The 9,004-nt window shown below is 40.5% G+C and overlaps 1 pseudogene; it reads right to left on the bottom strand.

Moving 5' to 3' along the window:
* Positions 1-5,863: 5,863 nt before the first annotated feature.
* LOC102544241 (tubulin beta chain pseudogene) lies at positions 5,864-7,039 on the bottom strand (annotated as a pseudogene).
* Between the last annotated feature and the right edge of the window lie 1,965 nt (positions 7,040-9,004).

Raw genomic sequence — 9,004 nt, 5'->3', positions numbered from 1 at the left:
GACGAGGTCTACTGAAAAAGACCCAGCCTGGACCAGCCTGGACCAGCCGGGCCATCCGATCAATGTCTTTGCAGGGTCTAAAAAGAGGCCGACAGGCAGGTGACCCTCAGCAATCAGCAGGTGAGCACGCCGGATGGATCGGGATCGCCGGGCGGCCAGGAAGCCTGGCCGGACCACCTGGCGCACGGACCGCCTGGCGTGCATTTCTCCACTTGGGTGGGCCAGTTTTTAATTATAAGTAATTATGAGTTTTCTTCAGCAAAGATCCCCTAGGGATGACAATAATAGTCTTACTGCCCTAATTAAAGCTTTTTATAATAAAGCTAATATCTATTCTTGTTTAGGTGAAAAATGTTTGAGATTATTCTTGCTTTTAAAATCTTCAAAATAGAAGAGTTCAACCAACCACAAGATCACATCTATGAGCTGTGATTTCATTCCTTAGCAACTAGGCAGGATTTTACAATTACTTTTGTCTTAATATCTAATTTAAGACAAGAGAGAGTTAAATAACACATTTATCACTTATTAATATTATTGTTTGAAATAATAGAAAAAAAGTATACAAATAAAATGAATCCAAAGCTCTGCTGCAAAGTCAGAATGGGTCCCATCAACAAAGTAAATGGTGGAGAATTTCTTGAGCAAGGAATAAAAATAAGACCAAATGCATACCTGAGGATTCTGAAATCCTATTCAAGCTAAAGAGACAGTCAAAAATAAATGAATTGTTTTGCAGAAGAACTCCAGAATAACTTAAAGATGAGAGGAAAGAAGGATCAAAGGAGAATCAACCATAGTGTAATCAGCAGAGATTAATTAGAGAGATGGAAACGATTACATGATCCTTTATTCTCAGAAGTAACCTCCCTCTCCCACTGGTTGTCTCCAGGAAGAATCACAAATATAGCCAACCAAATGAAAAATAAACTGAAACAGTAGCCTGAGACTCCTATGGGTACCAAAAGTCATGCAAGCCCACAAATAGAGAATATAATCTACCTACATTTTCTAGAGTCAACTGACCCATTACATGTTAATCGCATCCTTGAGGTTTGAGTTTAGTGCTTTCATGGATGCTGTGAGCAATGCTTTTTAGTGCATATTTCACAGTAGTTTTCTGTTGCTTTCACCTTTGAGAACAAATGCTCGGGAATGTATGGGTACATTTAATTGGTTGTTGGGTTGGTATGAGGCAGAAGTGGTAAGACTACTCCTGCCAACCCAGATTCTCAGAGAGGAAATTAGTAGCCGAGGCAATAGGAAACTGATTTAACTGATCATGTAATTAGCTAGATCTATGTCAACACTGAGGATGAAGTGTGGGGAATAAACAGAAATTGATTCTATGAAATGTTGAACTTTCATTTTGTTTTACATTTCAACTAAGTCTGCCATGTTGCCTAAGTTTACTTGAATATTTTAAGGCATTAATCAAAAAAGAGTAATAACCCAACAACTGGAAGAAGAGTGTCTGGAAGGATCCACAGAGTTTAGCACACAACTGAATGGACCAACATTGAAAGATCATTCACACTTAGTAGAAGAAAGTTGGCAATTGTCCCCATTTGCTAGCACTTATTGTTTCTCAATAGGTGATTATACCTGAAATACAACATGACCCGAATGCTTGAATGAGGGCATGAGTGAAGAAGAAAAAGTTGCATTTAGAATAAATTAGAGGAATTTATCAATATAGTCTATCCACAATTTGGGTTAAATACACAAGCATAGATTTTACAGGTAAAAATCAGAGAGAAGATGAAGTAATTTGGGGTTGGGCTGAATTGGTACCTGTGCAATCACTAGAGGCTTGGCATTTAATGTGTTTGTTTGGGACTTGGTTGGTCATTAAAGTACTTTCTAAGTGTGCAACACAGTTAGAACCAAACAATGACCAGAAAGCCTTTGGGTGACCCAGGGTGAAAGATCCAGTAACAAAAAGCAATAGAAATGCTGGGTTATCACTTTAAGAATACTTAGCATCTCACCATGTCTCATGGCCAGTCCCAGACCCTTTCCTCTTGATCAAGTGAAACAATTAACCAAAATCTTTTACATAGAGCTTTCTTTCCCAATGCAGCCGCACCTTCACCGACCGCTCCAACCTGCGGGCCCATCTCCAGACCCACTCAGATGTCAAGGAGTACCAGTGCAAGATGCTCCAGAACCTTCTCCCGAATGTCCCTGCTCTGCAAGCACCAAGAGTCGGGCTGCTCAGGGGGCCCCCAATAACTCTTAAGGCTCCTTCTGACTCTCAAGACCCTCCCCTGACTGCAGCCTCCCCCAGCTCCAGAAGGAAGTTACCCACATCCTTCTCACTGCCACAGAATTCCCTTCTGAGCTCCACCTTCTGGCTGCATTGGGCCCCACAGGACTCTGAGGACCAGTTCCCAGTCATCCACTTGGGTGTCTCATTGGGCTCTGAGAGAGGCCTTTCTGTGGACAGCTGATGGGACGGTGGCTGGCATCAGAGACCCCTCCTGGTGGTCGCCGCTCCCAAGCATTCCGGAGTTGGCCTTTCTGTGTGAGTTTGTGTATCCAAAGCTGTTGGATACAGCTGCTTTGAGCTCCAGGACAAAAGATGTCAGACTTATAAGAAATTATTCCCCAACTGAGGGGACCCTCAGGCCACCCCTCCAGGAGATGTGACTGACTATGCAATTGTCTACCTCAGGTGCACCCACAGGGCCTGCGGGGATGGTCACTGACACCAGGACAGCATCTAGTCCCCAGGATGCCCCAGGGCCTGGGCAGCTATTTCACCCTCCTGTTTGTCATGGGCACCTGTTTCATGGGCAATTTAACAACGTCGCAAAAGGGACTGTGAGTGACTGCCTTCACTTGCCGGGGGCCCAAGTGGGGGTTTCCTCCCCACTGGTGTATCTCCTGGAACTACTTCTGGGGCCCGGCAGGTGGGCCCAGGAGGAAGATGTTTACATTTTTAAAGGCACACTGGTATTTATTTTGCAAGCAACATTTTATACTAAGGAAGCATTTTGTATAGTTATATGTATGGTTTATTAATATTCAATAAAGTGGTTAATTTATATATAGAAATAAATAAATACATACATACATACACAAACAAATAAATAAATAAATAGTAGAGCTTTTTAGTTTGTCCTCTGTGGGACAGGAACATCTATGAGACATTTGTAACATCATGTTGAGTGGAATGAGTCATGGGGTTTTGACCCCAAGTGCTAATTGCTAAATGCTGTTAACAAAATGAGTACAGTCACTGCAGATACAGCGCTATGGGCATAATAATCAGGGTGCAGAGGATGGTCTGACATCAAGAGACCTCTCCTGTTAATCAATTCAGAATTCACCAAGAACAAAACCAACAATCACGAGTCCCAAGAACAAAGGGCTCACTTGAGTTACTGGGCAGTAGAGTCAGGTCCTTCCTCCTAATTTCTAGTTGTGAGTTAAGTTTAGTCTTCTGTATATCAGAGTTTTTCAGATTTCTCCATGGCCATTGATCTGGGTAACTCTTCACTGAGAAAGGAAAATGTCCCATCTTTTGAATCCAGAAATGGCAAAACAGTAGTTGGAGTCTCAATATAACAGTCAGAATAAGAGTTTACCTGGACTTGGTTGATAAATGAAGCTCTCACTTGGAATCACCTTGTGATAGACCCAGAGGAACCCATGCCATCCCTTCTGGTCTCTTCCCCAGTTACTGTGCTATGAAACCAACGGAAACCTAGTTCCATGATGTTAGTAAGTTGAAGTCATTGGATGTTCCTCTTTATGGAAACAGTAAATCAAAAGAAATATTTAAACCTTGATGGAATTGCAAAGATATCTTAATAGATTTGAAAGATACAGAGGTGGAAGTTCCAAATATATTCCCATTTATTTTCTGAGTTTTTCCAGTACATATAATGGATAGTTCTTTAGAATAATAGGATTACAGAGAATTTAATCAGGTGGTGACTTCAATTGAAATGAGTATTCCATATGTGAACACTACCATGGAGCAAATTAATTAAGCTCCTAGAACTTATTATAAAATTGTTGCTATGGCAAATAAATTTTTCTCCAAATTATAGTTAATTTTCAACCAGGCAGAAGAGGAGGATGCTATTTAAATCATGACTCAGGGATTCATCAATTATTTTATTTTTCTCCCATAATCCAGACAACAGTTATCCCAAAGATCTCATCACCCCCAGGAAGGTTTGCTCTCTGCTGTATCACAAATATTATTTTATGAATTAGAGACCAGAAGGCAGCAGATACCCTAGGCTGTCTTGGTAAGATACATATACTGTATACTTAGAATATTTGTCCTTGAAAAACATGTCATCTCATGAATTTTCTGACAATTCTTATGTTCTTAAACATGTTAGGATATATTCCTCAAGAATATGTTGTACCCCCTTGAAGTGAGAAGATGGTGGATTGCCTACATGGGACTCTGGATTTTGGAGACAGCAAAGATCAGTGGCCTTCTTCTTCTTCTTCTTCTTCTTCTTCTTCTTCTTCTTCTTCTTCTTCTTCTTCTTCTTCTTCTTCTTCTTCTTCTTCTTCTTCTTCTCTTCTTCTTCTTCTTCTTCTTCTTCTTCTTTTCTTCTTCTTCTTCTTCTTCTTCTTCTTCTTCTTCTTCTTCTTCTTCTTCTTCTTCTTCTTCTTCTTCTTCTTCTTCTTCTCCTTCTCCTTCTCCTTCTTCTTCTTCTTCTTCTTCTTCTTCTTCTTCTTCTTCTTCTTCTTCTTCTTCTTCCTTTCTTCTTCTCCTTCTCCTTCTTCTTTCTTTTTCTCATTTTTGCTCATGTACCCTAACAAATTTGAATAGTTCTATCATGAGTTTAAAAAGTTACCATTGATACAATTCCTAGTGAGTTGTAAATAATGACATTTCAAAAATAAAAATTAAAAAAATTACATGCTTCTTTTTAAATGTAGTGCACGAAATCAAAATACCAAAGTAACTTGATACCCACCATCAATTATTTACAAAAATGCATGGAAAAAGTTTTCTTCAGCAGTCACAAGTTTTACATCTCTCCATATTCTCCTTGGACTTGTAACTTTATACTGTTTCCCTTAGATAATTGAATTCTAATATAATATCTTTTAAGCCTAAACAACTTATTAATCACATTCTTATGCTTTTCTGCTACAGAAATATTTCAATAAATTAAAGGAAAAAAATCCTGTGATAATAAGACTCTGAGCCACAAACAATTCCTTCTATGTAGTCATCATAACAATTATAATTACTTGTCTACTTAGTGCAGTAGGCAGCCCATCGGTCTCATTGTAACAATTATAACTAACAGACAGCTGACCAAATGACACAAACATATTGGGGACTTTGAGAAATTATGAAACATACAATGTATAATTTAATTTTAAAATAATCTCTTAGCAATAGAAAGAGGGCATTTCTTTCTAATAAGTTTAGGTATCTGTAGAAGAAAAGCACTTGTAAAATTGAGACAAGGCTCAACATTAATCTTATGACTCAGTGGGGTTTTCCTTTTTCATTTTTTTTTTTGTGCAGAGAAACATTACTCATAATAACAAGATGGAATTGAAGGAATTTTTTTGTTGTAATATCAATGAGTTTTTTAAAACCCTTCTGAAATATAAGCCCTCAAAACCAAAAAGACCAAATGCTATCAAAATTTATTCCTAATTATACATCACCAGGCAATTCAATTATGCCTCCTTTTTTTTTTCCAACAAACAACAAATATTTATTGAACATCTATTATGTGCAGGCACTGTTCTAGAACCAACACTCCCAAAATAAGGAAAAACAAGATAGAGGTAGAAAATGCAAATTCTGAGGGAAAGGGGTGATTGAGGAAGAAGGCTGAGGGGACTGAGGAACGTGCAGCGACGGGGCTCAGCCTTCGGCCTCCTCACCGAAATCCTCCTCCTCTTCTGCGCTGGCATCCTGGTAGTACCGCTGGTACTCGGAGATGAGGTCTTTCATGTTACTCTCAGCTTTGGGGAACTCCATCTTGTCCACATCCTCACCTGTGTAACAGTGGAGGGACGCTTTCCATGGAACATTAAGTGTACTAATCCAAGATGCACTTGACCAGCTCCTGGACGGCCGTGCTGTTGCCAACGAAAGTGACCACCAACTTGAGGCCACGGGGTGGAATGTCACAAATGGCTGTCTTGACATTGTTGGGGATCCATTCCATGAAGTAGCTGCTATTCTTGTTCTGCACTTTGAGCATCTGCTGATCCACCTCCTTCATTGACATCACTCATGGAAGACAGCAGACATGGTGAGGTGCCGGCCATGGCAGGGGCCACAGGCAGCCATCATATTCTTGGTATTGAAGACCTGCTTTGTGAACTCGGGCACAGTGAGGGCCTGATGATGCTGGCTGCCATGGCTGGTGAGAGGGGCAAAACTGGACATGAAGAAGTGGAGATGTGGGAAGGGCACCATGTTGACTGCCAGCTTGTGGAGGTCAGCATTGAGCTGACCAGGAAAGTGAAGGCAGGTGGTGACACCACTCTTGGTGGCTGAGACGAGGTGGTTCAGGTTCCTGTAGGTTGGCATGGTCAGCTTGAGGGTGCAGAAGCAGATGTCTAAAGGGCCTCATTGTCAATGCAGTAGGTCTCGGTGGTGTTCTCCACCAACTGATGGATGGAGAGGGTGGCGTTGTAGAGCTCCATCACAGTGTCAGACAACTTGGGTGACAGCACCACACTGAAGGTGTTCATGATGTGGTCAGGATGCTCTTCATGGATCTTGCTGATGAGCAAGGTGCCCGTCCTAGAGCCCATACCCCTGCCCAACAAGTGGGTCTGCTAGAAGCCCTGTAGATAGTCACAGCTCTTGGCCTCCTTTCGAACCACTTTCAAGACCAAATCAACCAGCTCGGCCCTCTCTGTGTAGTGGCCCTTGGCCCAGTTGTTGCCTGCACCAGACTGACAAAAAACAAAGTTGTCTGGTCTGAAGATCTGATCAAAAGGACCTGAGTGAACAGAGTCCATGGTCCTGGGTTCTAGATCCACCAAGATAGCACGAGGAGCATATTTAACATCTGTGGCTTTACTGTAGTACACAGAGATGCAGTCCAGCTGACCCATGATAGGTGCCGGTGCAGTCACTGCCATGTCCATCACCGATCACCTCCCAGAACTTGGCACCGATCTGGTTGCTACACTGACCTCCCTGGATGTGCACAATTTCCCTATGGTTAAAAGTTATTCTAATCTTTTTGCTCACTTCAAGGTGTTTACAGGGCAAGAAAATGATATGTAATTTGTTTTTTTCTGCTGCTGGTCACAGGCTGGAAGGATGGGATGGGCCCCAGAGGCTGGAGTAGTGAGGTCCAAATGCAGTGGCAGGAAGGTTCTGAGAGGGAGAAAGGAGCAATTATGCCTCTTTCAATGTTGTTAACAACAAATAATTAGAAATATCATTGTTTGCTAAAGGATATATATTTTTTTGAAATGTCAATTACTACAATAGCTCAATTTCTGAATTTTGGAGAGAAATACAAAGAATTAAAAATGGTTAAAATGACTACTGGTTATATACCTTTGTTTTTTTCACCTAGATGCACTTTATTTCAACCCAAAATAGTCAGAAAAAGTTAAGAAAATTGCAAAATTTATTCATTTCAAAACATTCTTTACAACAAAATATTTTTAGAAACTTTTCATATTACCAAGTGCATCAGATATATTTTCCTCAAAACTTCAGAAATATATTCTTAGTTTAGTCAATATATGAAAAAAAAACCATATAAAGCAGATATTTAATTGCTTCTCACATGTCCTGCCGGCAGGCTGGCATCATTCTATTTAATTGAGTCACCTTGCTGCTAATTGGTGCCTATGAAGTCCTAAACACTTTCATGTAACCTAATAACAAAAACTAGTGCACACTATTAATCACTCTCAAATGAATATGTTATTAGGTAATAGCATGTCACTTCAGAATTCTAACTGTAAGATGGGAGAAGCAGAAAAAAGGAGGAGGAGGAGAAGGAGAAGAAAGGAGAGATGGTAGAAGAGAAGAAGGGAAAGCAGAGAAGACAAGAAGAAAAGGAGGAGAAGAGAAGGCAAGGGAAGGGAAGAAGGAAAAGCACGGAATCAGGAGACGGTTTAACAGCGGGCTGGTCATACAGATGAAGTCACCTACCGTATTTCTTGCCAATGCTTTCTTTGTTTTAATTTCACAGTACACTCTTTGGAAAAGATTTTATTTTTTTGACCTTGGTCTGAGGGTGAAGACTTGAGGTTGTTAAGTAAAAGCCATCATTGTTACTACCAATCCTCTCCATATGTGAATTTAGATAACACCAACCCATGAAAAAGATCACATTTATGATGCTATCCTTGGATTTTAGCCAAAATATGTACAGGGAAACCTTCTATAGGTTTCTGGTTCCTAGACTAAAACATATTTCCCAGACACAATATGTGAAACAGACTCTTTTTTTTAGTGTCCTTGAAATAAGGAAGCATAGTAAACTTTAGGGTTAGTGAGAGGTGTGCCTTTGTTTTACAATATGGAAAAGGGCTCTCACACAGAGGTGGGTGGGGAAGATGGAAAAGGAATTTTGGTGCCTCATCAAGAGATTAATTTTTTATGGAATCATATGAACTTGATATATATATATATATTCCCATAATTTTTCCTATGTCCATGTATCCCTTGGTAAGACATATATAACCCAGGTCCCATCTGTCAGTTTTAAGTGTTCCAAAGAAGAGTCACCTTCTTAGGTGTTTGTTGCTATAGTCTAAGTGACTTTCCCACTATGCACATTTATCCCAGTGACATTGGAAATGTCTCCTGTGGCCTTGAATGAAATGTGGAGCCCATAGCAACTTCAACAGAGAAAATGGAACAGGTACCGTCCTAGGATTCTGTATCAAGGCTATGCCCTTAGGAAAGTAATCTTTCTTCTCCTATATATCTCTAGCATGTTGGCAGTCTTTACTCTTACCTCCCTAGTCCACTGCCACCTCACACCTGGACTTGTAACAGCCTCCTGGCTGCTTCTGCTTC

Source organism: Vicugna pacos, chromosome 19 (assembly GCF_048564905.1).
Source record: "Vicugna pacos chromosome 19, VicPac4, whole genome shotgun sequence".
Lineage (NCBI taxonomy): Eukaryota > Metazoa > Chordata > Mammalia > Artiodactyla > Camelidae > Vicugna > Vicugna pacos.
This window is presented reverse-complemented; position numbering and strand designations above follow the sequence as displayed.